Genomic DNA, 11,689 nt, shown 5'->3' with positions numbered 1-11,689 from the left:
AAATTCCAAAAGGGCAAGTATACTCCTTGCAATCACTGTGGAAAGACAAATCACCTTTCAAAGGACTGCTTCAAAGTTAATCCATGCAAGCACTGTGGCAAAAATAACCATAGTGAGAAGTTTTGCAGAGCCAAAGAAAAGACAGAAAATGCAAATCTACTTACAGTGAATGAGCCTCCACAAGATGAGGCATCCTTTGAAGATTATGCATTTTAAATCATCTCTATGTATGCTCCAGATCTCTCTTTTTATGTCAAGGTACTCAGCCTAGATAGTCCTCCAAAATGAATGAAAATAAACTATTGTGTTTTGTGTGTTTTGTAAACACCTCTGGTCACCTTATGATGTAGGCCATGTGTATGTTTTGTTCCATGGTACCTCCTGCAGACATTGTGTGCATGTACATGCAGGGGAGATAACCATTGGAAGGACTGTTTGTATCCCTTTTTGTTTACCTTACACCCAAGGGAACCCTTGCTAGCATGAGAACCTAGCCATAGATTTATCCTTGACCACCATGAGATGGCATGAGAAACTATGAGACTAGATGTATCCTTGACATAGCCTGAGGCATTTCCTTGAGGGGGGGTTTGTTGGGATATCTCAAGGTGTATGCCTCAGGCACACCTTATGTTTCTATGTGTGAGTGCTAGAGGCACAGTTAGGTGCCCACAAGCACAGTTAGGTGGTGGAAAAGCCACATAGGATGATTGAGTGAATCTAGGAGCAGATTGAGGAGATGATTGTGGAGCTTTGAGGTCATCAGTGATGTCAGTGACCTTGTATGAGGTGCCTACTTAAGGACCTCTCTTTTCTTCATTCCATAAGCAAGTATTCTGATTTTGTGTCCACTCCACTCTTTCCTTTCAGTGTTCCAACACATAGCATATATGTAAGTTACCACGTGCATTCAAATGAAGGGGTTTCCTAATTCAAATCTTTAAGGTAAATTTACAAAAATTAATTTATAGATGGGTTTTTCAAAGCAATTTATAAAAAAAAACCCGTAAGCTCATAAAGAAAAAGGGGTCATTTAATTCATGAAACTATTTTAGGAAAGGGTTTTTTACATACCCTTTGAATGCACATTATACATAGGGTCTACTATATTAGTAGGTGCACCCCCTGAGAATAAAGTACAAGGTTCCCATGAGGTAAAGCTACAAAGCAAATTATGAGAAAGAAATATGCACAATTTATAAATTAAAGGCATTGGCCCAATAACCTAAAACACAAATGTCACACTAAATGAAATCATCATGTTCCACAAGGGCATTGACCTTGTTCTCATCATACCAAAAAGAAATTTATCCTTTACATCATACCATTGTCTTCTCCACACACAACCGATTCTCAAGCTGCTCTATCCCCCTCTTTCAAAAACTAAACTTCCTACCAAAAAAAGTAGATTCGAAAACAAACTTTTTTATCTAAAAACATTTGCAACTATATAAACATCTGTACATAAATAAACATAAACATATAAATTCAAAAACTAAAAATTTCACAAATTTAAAGTAATAAAATATGAAAAAATAAGCATGTATTGAGATAAAAGTGTAAATGCATATTTACTTTTGGTACACACATGAAAAGACTTCACATCTTAAAACATCTATAACTATATAAATGTTGGTACTAAATGCATACAAAAATGAAAGTTTAAATGTATATTTATTGACTTTAAACCATACGTAACCTTGCAAAACTATATAAACATCACTAAAAGCATTCAAAAACTAAATTTGGTAGAAAATTAAAGTGTAACTACAAAGAATAAATCCACTTATAAGACCTAAAGCATTCTTAAGAATATAAAAATATTTTCAAAAATGTACCATCACTTCCTAAGTCCTAGAATTAAATTTTGGACAAAATCAAAGAATAAAAATGTGAAAGATTGAATCTTTATACTGCCACCTCCATCAATATTAGAAGAATGGAAAACAACTTCTATAAATTCCATTTAAAAGTTTGCAAACAATTAAAAATCTACAATATATTCACAAATCTCTCACGACTTCCTGGTATATTGAACCTTTCAATGTAGTCAATACTATCCACAAATAAAACAGTGTCATATTGTCCACTGATACTAGTCATTAAGGCATGTTCACCAAATAAAAGATGAAGAATATGCTTTTTCTACATAGTAGAAACTCAAATCCGTCAAGAAATTTCTAAACCAAAGCCCGTCAATGGATTCCAAAGCATTATTCTTACACTTGGCAACTAGCTCTTGTCTGGGAGTAGTTTTGCTATGTAGTAAAAACTAAGATCCCTCAATAAAATTGTGAAATGACATCCCTCACCATAGCTCACAGGATAGAGAAAAACATGTATACCCATTTCAATATATCCTCGAACAGAACCATGTAAATGAACTTATTTCATGTAGAGATTCAAAGGGACAGAAGACTAGGTCCATGAGATTGGACAACATCCACAAAGGAAATCACTTTAATCTACCAACATAGGAAATGGCACATGGAGGCCAATAGAATGCAACACACTGCAGCAGTAGAGCAGACGCATCCATGCCTTTCCATAGTATTATGTAGAAGAGAGACAAAGGTACACCCACCATCACAAGAGCAAAGTGCAAAGAAATTGCTGAAATCTTACAACATAGAAGAGAGAGAGTTTCAACCACCATTAGAACTATGTAGAAGAGAGACAAAGTCTCACCAACCATTAGAAGAGAATAGCATGCAAAGCATGCAACAAAACTAGTGCATAGTGAAATGAGGCAAAAAGGAGAGCATGCAAAGTGCACATGTTATCCCTTGGGTTAGGCTAACATGGATCTATAGGTCTAAGTGTGGACACTGGGTGCCAACCTGGGAAGCAGTGGAGTCTCAACTGAACACCATTTTGTAGCAAAGGTGTAGGAGATTGTGGTGTCACCACCAATCAAGACATGTGGGTTGGCACACCAAGTGCTAGAAGGTGGTTTTGTTAGGTAGTTGATATGTTTGTAATAGGAAGAGAAGAGAACAAGAGAGAAATGTGTCGAGTTCTCTTCTTTTGACCTAAGCTTGCTAGGATAGGGAGTTTTCATTGCAAGTTGAGGTAGCTTGGTTGTACTTGAGATAGTTTGAGTGGTTTCAATACAAGTGGATATTGTTTGCTCATGTACTTGACTTTGTTGATGTAATGCACTTTGTATTCTTCTAAGTGTATTCTTTAAGTGTGTGTGTGTGACTCGATATTCTCTCATCATCATATAGTTCTCCTATCATAGCTAACCTTGAACTTCAAGTGAATGTTGTCATTTGTTCTAGCATGTGAGCACTCCATCCTTAGGACTACAAGAGAGGAAATATTCATCGAGAATGGCACTAGGTTTGGTTAACACCAAGCACCTTTTCTAAGTTAGATACAAAGTTCAATGCCCAAAGGAGGCTAGTGTAAGAACCAACTATCCAACATGAGTAATGAGCGTGGGTGATTTTTTCATATTAGTTTCGTTAAGAAGAGAAACTTTTATATTGGTGTTGAAAGTTTGTATGCCTTGATAAAAATAAAGGTTTGAAAAATTCACCAAATTTTGAAACTTTTATGAGAAAAAATTCAATGTTTCGCCAGGATTTACAACTTTTTCTTAAAATTCAAAAGAAAATATATAAAATTGTAATATACTCTATAAATATTGTGAAACTAAAAAAACTAGTTCGGTAAACTTTTGCCAAGATTTTATACTAATATATAAGTATAGCTTCGATAAAAAAGATCCCTGGTAATGAGCGTGAGGAGAGAGACTTGGCTACACTACCCCAGGGGTAGAAGTTGATTACTATAGAGAGCTAGAAGGATAGAACATTGGTTTTGGGATGAGGCATCCCAGGAGATTGGCAGATGAAGGTCCATCCTCACAAGTGGAGTTTGAGCATTCATCTACAGAGAGCTTGGATTTTGAGTGGATTTCCATTTCCTCAATGGAACATCAAAATCAATGCAAAGACAAACTCCAAGGATGAAGAGAGCATCTTCAAAAATACTGAGCTATCATTCCAAAAGAATTATACCAGGAAAGATATGAAGGTATAGCTAATGGTCCAAGAAACAACCGATGGGAAGAGTGGCATGCTTCTGATGGAGAGAGACACCACCAAAGACCCAAGGTGAATGTGGAGCAACTAAGTCAATTTTCTCGAGTTCCTCTTACAAAAGATAGAAATTCTACTCGGCCAATATACATACATCAAATTGTACCTCTACAACCTGAGGACAACACTAACCAACTAAGGGAGAGTCTACAACAACCTCATATACATGGTGGTTATGGTAGGTGGAAGGATAGTAACTCAGTCCTTCCAAGTGGAATACTTGCCTACTCAAGTTATGGAGCAGAGTAGTCTAAGTCTAGCAGCAACATTAAGGTCAAATTTCAAAACTTCAAGGGCATATATGATGAAGGCCCCTATAGTCTCTTGCAGATCTTCTTGCATGTCTGTCACATCAATGGTTCAACAACAGATGAGGAGTCTTGGTCTCTATGGTGTGATCCTTTATGTAATTTCTTCCCTTCTTGGAAGATTTCTTGTTGCAAGGACTTGATTTATAGTCACTATTGCTGTAAGAGTCAGTCATGCCATCCTTGATGTCAATTACAGCTTCATGAGCATTGCAAAAATGTGCATAGTTTTGCTAACTTTTTTCATATCTTTGTGAATGGCCTTTATTACTCCAGAGATGAATCATGCAATTAGGTACTTGTCTTCAAGATGGGGAACATACTTGGCTATCAATATCTTCATTCTACCCAAGTGTATTCTAACCTTCTCCTTTTTTTGTGTTTCCATAGTTCCTAGTTGGAGGACAGGGTCATCTTGTAGCCTTTTGGTTTGGAACCTTCTTTTGAATTGCTTGGATAGTAGTGTCCATGTGGCTCTTTCCTCTACAAGAAGATCTAGGTACCATTTCTAGGTCTCATCAATTAACAACATGGGAAACTATGCGGCATTAATCTCATTTGATTGGTCACCTCTAGCACAACATGTTGTGTCAAAGAGTTGAACGAATCTAATAGGATCCCCTCATCCATGGTACATTGGAATTTCTAATCTACCAAAGTGTCTTCTTCCTCTCTTTTTTATGTTATTGTTGCATCATTGATTGATAAATCATTGGGATGTAGAGTGTCAATTACTATTTCTTCTTTCAGCCTTTGCTCCTCCATGACACTTGTCAATAGGGAGAGGTTGAATTCTTAGAGAGCATCGAGAGTAGAAGAAAGTTCTCATAAGTAGGTAGGTGCTAGAATTTTTCGTGATTTGAAGTGCATACACAATGCTTAATTGTGCTTTTACGTGAATGCATATTACTCTGAAGTCTGTCTGAAGATAGTGGGAGAGAGGGAAGGAGTCTCACTTGCGGCTTTCTCACATACACAATGGGGGAATACACACAAAGGTGGAGGCTGAAAACATTTTTCCTCTTCTTAGTTGTGAAAGCCAAAAAGAACACTAGTACAAAGAAATAGAAGAACCCTATATGTGGGTCTCAAACCAAACTCAACTAACTAAGGTGGCATACTAACTGAGCCAGGAACTAGAGTACATAAGGATAGCTGTCATCCAGCTATTATTCATGGGCGGTGTACCAACCACATCTGCAGCTAACAAGTCGGTGACATAAATGAACAACAGTCACCCTGGCATATCACGAGTGGAGCTCGACATCTCAACACTCCCCCTCGAGCTCAATCCCAAATCTTGCACACAAAGCAGGTCTCTGAACTTGCGCAGATTCTCTGCGCCCAATGCCTTCGTGAATATGTCAGCTACCTGATCCTCTATGATGACATAAACTAGATTGATAAGACCTAGTAAAACCTTCTCCTGCACATAGTGATAATGCACCTCAATGTGCTTTGTTCTAGCATGATAGACTGGGTTATTTGCCAAATGTATACTGCTCATATTGTCACGAGAACTGGACCCTGATGCATATCATAAAGTAGCTTATGCAACCAAGCTACCTCACATGCAACCATTGTTGCACCCCTGTACTCAGCCTCTGTGCTTGACAAGGCAATTGTAGGCTGTTTCTTACTACTCCAAGTGACTGCAGACTCCCAAAAGAGAACACATATCCACTGGTAGATCGTCTATCAGAAATACTGCCAGCCCAATCAGCATCAATGTATCCATGCAACTGTATCTGAACCCCAGTCTCATAAAATAGTCCATACTGTGATGTGGACTTCACATACCTGAGTATGTGTCTAGCCACATCCGAATGTGGTTTCCTTGGAGCCTGCATAAACTAACTTACCAGTCCAATAGCATAGCTCAAATCTGGCCTGGTGATAGTCATATAAATCAAACTTCCTACTATGCATCTGTACATAGTAGGGTCTTCCAAAAGCTCACCTGCATCTACGCTCAGCTTCACATTCTACTCCAAAGGAACTGAAATAGGCTTACAGCCTGTCATCCCATATTTGGATAGCATGTCCAATCCATACTGCCTCTACAAGAGCTGTATCCCACTTGGTGATCTAATCACCTCAATGCCCAAGAAATAACGTAGCTCTCCCAAATCCTTCATCTCAAACTTGTGCTTCAATAGCATTTTCACATGAAGGATATCTTCATCACTATCACCTGTGATAATCAAATCATCAACATAAATGACAAGCAACATAATACCTTTCTCTGTTTTTCTCACATAAAGTGAGAAATCTGCCTTGGAAATCTAAAAGCCAATAGTGACAAGATACTATCCTATCTTGACAGACCATGCTCTAGGTGCTTGCTTCAAGCCATACAAGGCTTTCTTCAATCTGCAAACAAACTTAGGATGAACAGCATGAACATAACCTGGTGGCTGCTCCGTAAAGACCTCTTCTTGCAAATCACCATGCAAGAAGGCATTCTTTACATCCATCTGATGTAAAGACCATCCATTTAATGCAGCCATAGCAATGACTGCTCTTACGATTGCCATCCTTACAGCCGGACTGAATGTTTCTTCATAATCAATGCCATATGTTTGTGCATACCCCTTGATAACTAATCTTGCCTTGTATCTGTTCACACAACCATCTGCATTGTGCTTCACCTTATAAACCCACTGACAGCCAATTGCATTCTTGTCTTTAGGCAAAGGCACCAATTCCCATGTAGCATTTGCTTCCAAGGCATCCATTTCTTCATCCATGGCTTTCTCCCATTTTTCTTTTCCCATGGCTTGCTCAAAAGAAGTGGGTTCTAGTTCCTGTATCACTTTGACCATATAGGCATAGTGAATGGTTGTAAATCCATCATATTTAAGCCTATCCATAGGATACCTAGCTTTGGTAGACCTGCGCAAAATAGGCTCACTTCCAGGTGCTCTCAAAACATCCCTAGTCTTCCTTACTCTAGGTGTAACAACAGAAGGAATACCCAACTCATCATCAATGCTCTGTTCTGAGCCACTGGATTAACCATCCACATAAAAGTGACATGCATTCACATCAAACATGGGCTGATCTACCTTCTCTTTTCCTTTTTGTGATACCTGCATACCACTATCTGCATTGCTTTGAGGAGATTCCTCTGATCTCAATCTACCTGTCCATGGCAAAGTATGTGAACCACTGCCAGAGGACACTACAGGTCCACTAATATTTTGTGATTGCTCTTGTGAATTCTGTCCAGCATTACCATTTTGTGCATTTACATCATCATTCACATTTACTGGTTTATACCAACTGCTCATCTCATCAAAAACAACATCTCTGCTCACTGTAAACTTACGAGTAGAAGGGTTATAGCATCTATACCCTTTCTGCTACAGAGAATAACCAATAAAGATGCACTTCTCAGCTTTTGGATCCAACTTGGACCTCAACTCATCTGGCACATGAACATAGGCAATGCACCAAAAATTTTCACTGGTTTCCTAATATTATACATCTCCTCTGGCGTCATGCCATGTATTGCTACAGTGGGAGTCCTGTTCATTATGTAAACTACTGTAGCAACTGCTTCAGCCCAATAATAATCTGGTAGGTCTTTTTCATTTAGCATGGCCCGAGATACCTCTCCAATATGCCTGTTTTTCCTTTTTGCAAGTCCATTTTGTTGTGGGGTATGACTACATGAGTATTGCTGCTTTATGCCATGCTCCTGCAGGAACCTTGCAAACTTGTTTGAGAGGTACTCTCCCCCTCCATCTGACCTTAGCCATTTTATTTGTAGGCCTATTTCTTTTTCAACCATAGCTTTAAAAGCTTTGAAATGCCCAAATACTTCACTTTTCTTTTTCATAAAGTACACCCAAACTTTTCTATTGTAGTCATCAATAAAAGTGACAAAATAATGATAGCCTCCAATAGATGTAGCTTTAGTAGTCCAGACATCAGAGTGGATTAATTCCAATGGCTTCTTACTCTCTTGAACATGTCTAGGAAATGGTTTCCTTGCCTGTTTTCCAAATTGACAGGCTTCACATACCTTATGCATTTTTGTAACCTTGAATTTAGGCAATCCTGCAACAATATTTTGGGCCTGCATTGATTTAAGTCAATGTACATTAACATGACCAATGCGTTTATGCCAGATATCAATATCTACAACTACACCGATCCCATGTGCAAACATTGCTACACTCAATTTAGGCATGTCCACATCCAATGTAAACATTGCAAACATTGCTACACTCAATTTAGGCATGTCCACATCCAATGTAAACATCCTGCCCTTCTTCTTTCCTTTTGCTATCAAGCGACCGTTATTTTTCATATCCTCAACAAAGCATCCATGAGGATTAAATCTGACCTGCAAGCCCTGCTCAACCATTTGACCAATAGAAACCAGGTTCTTGGTGATATTCAGGATATGAAATACATCAGATAGGTATTTCTTTTTCCCATCCTGCATAGACAAAGAATTTTTACCAATTGGCACAATAGAATGTGCAATATCATCACCAATCTCCACAAATCCTGGTCTTTCCATTTTCCTTGCATCCTACATTAATTCTGCATGACCTGTCATGTGGTTTGACGCACCTGAGTCAACATACCACACATCATTGCTTTCTTCTACACTTGTCATAGGTTTGGTCATGTGGTGCACCATAAACATATGCTCATTTTTGTCATCACCTTGTCTACTAGAAGATGCATAATTCCCTTGCTGCAATTTTCCATTCATGATGTCATTCTTCTTTTTATAGCAGTCTTTAGCCATATGACCTATTTTACCACAGTAGTAGCATTCAACATTGCTGTTTGCATTTTGGCCTCTCTGCCATCCACCATGACCTCTTTGGCTCCCCATGCCTCTAGAGTTACCACGTCCTCCTCCATAGGACTGGTTTTCTTGAGTTTGCTACATATTCTGATTTCTACCATGGCCTCCAGATCGGCCTACTCTACCTCTACCTCTACCTCTTCCAGCATTTGAGTAGAAGATAGTTTCTTTTGAAGTTCCTCTTGCAGAAGATGCACCACCATTTCTCTGCTCTTTAGAAATTAGAAGAGCAAACAATTCCTCAAAATCAAGAAATTTTTCACGAATGGTAATGGATGTCCAGAACTGTGCATAATCCTTTCCCAGACCATTCAAGGTCATAGAAACTAAATCATCATCTTCCATTGGCGACCCAATGGAAGCAAGTGCATCTGCAATTTTCTTCACGTTCATGTGGTAGTCATTGATGCTCATATTTTCTCTCTGCACATTGTGCAACTCCTGCTTGAGCTGCATTTTCCTGGCTTGTGTATTTGTGCTGTACATTTTTGCCAAAGTACCCCATGCCTCCTTTGGCGTACTTGCATCCTGAATATGCACAATCATGGAATCTGAAATATTGATAGACAGCTAGTACATAACTTTTCTTGCTCTCTCATGCCATCCTTTAAATGCCTGCATTTCCTGTTGATTAGGAACGTTAGGAAGAACTGGTTCTTCTTCATTTCCTGTAATGAACTCCCAATAGCCTTTTCCCATAAGGAAATTCGTCATTCTAAACTTCCATGCTTGGAAGTTGTTCTTGTCAAGATTTTCAATGAGAATCTATGAAAGAGAATTAGATGCCATTATAGAACACTGTAAAATATTCTATCACTGCAAAAAACACAGCTTTTGCCTCACAAGGGCAAATTTGCAAAACTGACGAAAGTGGTATTTGACCAGACAATCACTTCCTAGTGACGATTTTGCATGAACGGTCAAAAAGGATGATTCTGTAACTCCCAATATCTCTGCGCATAGGCATATGATGCAATTTCTGTGGCAACTTTTCACCGACCTGTGGAGGAGTGGTCGCACATCAAAAACAGGGCCTTTTTCTCAATGCTTGTGGAGAACTTCCACCTCCAAAACGGGCCCCGAAATGGCCTCGAATCAGAAAAATAAAGTCACCGAGGGCATTGCCTGGACCCGCAGCATATACTGCCCTCTCACCACACCGCGAAGGGCATCTCAATCTGAGACAATGCACTCTTGCACTTTCCGGCTGTGCTACCTGTAGAGATTTGCTCCCAAACTCGAAAAAGGAAAGCAACACTGGTCCTCTTACCAGGACACCATGAACTTGGTTTGCTTTCTTGAGCTCCTTACCACGAACCAGGCTCTGATACCATGTGAAGATAGTGGGAGAGAGGGAAGGAGTCTCACTTGTGGCTTTCTCACATACACAATGGGGGAATACACACAAAGGTGGAGGCTGAAAGCAATTTTCCTCTTCTTAGTTGTGAAAGCCAAAAAAAACACTAGAACAAAGAAATAGAAGAACCCTATATGTGGGTCTCAAACCAAACTCAACTAACTAAGGTGGCATACTAACTGAGCCAGGAACTAGAGTACATAAGGATAGCTGTCATCCAGCTATTATTCATGGGTGGTGTACCAACCACATCTGTAGCTAACAAGCCGGTGACATAAATGCACAATGGTTTCCTGGCATATCATGAATGGAGCTTGATATCTCAACAGTCTGCAATTTATTTCAACCTCCTTCATAGCCCAAGAATGGCAACAAATATGTGATCAACAAGCCAAAATCAATGCCTACATGGTGGCAACTACTAGGACCCCAAATGATGGACAAAAGATCCAAATAATTTATTTTTATGTAGATCTTTGTGTGTGTGAAATTTGGGTTCAAACAGGGTGCGGTTTGGTCACTAAATGGCCAAGATACAAGCCCTTGAAGAAGGGGCAAAAATGGGCAATTTTTTGCTAAAGGCCCCCCTTTTTTTGGTTGTTGTTGTTGTTGTTGGAGGATTGGTTAATCTAACCTAACCTTATGTCCCTAGCTATAGTTAACTAGACTAACCTATGGGTTGCCTCCATTTTAAAAATTTTTATTTTGAATAGTTGATTAACCTAATCTAACCTAATGTAGTTAGTTATAACTACCTAGGATTAGTTTCTATCTCAACTCTCTCTACACTCTCCTTCTCTTTCTTACTCTCTCTCTCTCTCTCTCTCTCTCTCTCTCTCTCTCTCTCAACACACACTCTCTCTCACCTCTTCTCTCTCACTCTTTCCCTACTCTCTCTCTCTCTCTCTCTCTCTCTCTCCACTGCAACTTGTATCGGTCAATGGTCGTAGGGGTAAAAGCAGGTGTTGGCACCAGGTGGGCACATAGAGTAGGGTGGATAGAAATTGAGGTCAGAGCATGGGCGACCAGATTGTTCTCGATGGCATACATGACTTGTTAGCAACAATGACCTACAAAAATTAGT

The sequence above is a fragment of the Dipteris shenzhenensis genome, chromosome 1, assembly GCF_047967505.1.
Source record: "Dipteris shenzhenensis isolate YYH24624 ecotype China chromosome 1, Dip_SZ_1.0, whole genome shotgun sequence".
Lineage (NCBI taxonomy): Eukaryota > Viridiplantae > Streptophyta > Polypodiopsida > Gleicheniales > Dipteridaceae > Dipteris > Dipteris shenzhenensis.
Note: the sequence above shows the minus strand (reverse complement) of the source record.